Here is a 1,209-nt window from a genome sequence, read left to right as displayed (position 1 = left end):
TCAGCAACTGGGACAATTCGTATCCTGATGGTGGAAGTAATTTTCATAATTAGTATATAGTTGGTAAAAGGAATCAGGGAGTGACATACGGTTCATGACACAAAAATTTGCTCCACTGTATTTGAATTCCATACTTATTCAATGTTTGTAGTGGAATGACAGCACTGGGTGTTGGTGATATAGATCCATGTTAGATGTTAATGTTAAGAGAGACGGAAATTTTGATGCTATTGAAGAGGAATTGGTTTTGTTCCGGCATTTCATTTCAACCTGTCTTACCATTCCAGTCGTTACTATTCAACACAAAAACACTCTAGGGGAGTCATAACGAGATACAGTCATCCACAATTATCCATTCGCAGGTGAGACCAGAGGCACTGTCAAGCCACCTCCACAAGGATATTATTAAGATAGCTCTTTGACATTCGTATTGTCTTCAGCTTTAGATGATTCAAAAACAAATAGATTGCATTGTACAATAGTGCAACGTCTCGTACATTGTTTTAAGGAATTAAGGGCCAACAAATCCCACGAAAATACACGGATGAGCAGAAAATTTGTGACCACTGCCCACCGCATGACTGAATGAAGGACAGGAGACGTTGCTGGCTCGTGACGCAGTAAGGAAAATACATAAGAGGAACGGAGAGAAATAATTCTAGCGATAATTCGCAAATGAGAAAATCTACAGACACAACCGACAGAGAAGGAGTGGATTTTTATCATCTGACGGTTGGAAATGAGCATCTGGTCGGATGTTCGTATGGTATTGTCATATGCCCCAACGGAAAGTGGTTGAAGGACGGTGAAATCACGAGTAGGCGAAAGCAGTCGGCAGTCCACGTCCAGAGCGTGGAGGTCGGACACTTACCCACACCATAAAGCAGGGTAGGAGATAATCTGTGCGGATTTGGCTACAGAGCACACTTATCCCTGATGCAAAAGAGTTTAGAAGCACAACGTTCAACTCAAATTGTCGAATATCGGGCATCACAGCAAATGACTCTGACGTGCTCCCATGCTGAACCAAAGACAGATTAGATTAGATTAGATTTACTTTTATTCCAATTCGTACGTAGTGAGGAGGTCCTCCAGGATGTAGAACATGTCAGAAAAACAACAATAAATGACAAATATTTACACCTAAAACAAATAAGCTAATGTACCATTCCTCAGGTCCCAAGTGGAATGATCGTCATTTTTTAATGA

The sequence above is a fragment of the Schistocerca serialis genome, chromosome 6 (assembly GCF_023864345.2).
Source record: "Schistocerca serialis cubense isolate TAMUIC-IGC-003099 chromosome 6, iqSchSeri2.2, whole genome shotgun sequence".
Taxonomy (NCBI): Eukaryota; Metazoa; Arthropoda; class Insecta; order Orthoptera; family Acrididae; genus Schistocerca; species Schistocerca serialis.
The sequence above is the reverse complement of the archived record's forward strand: the minus strand, read 5'-3'. Positions refer to the sequence as shown.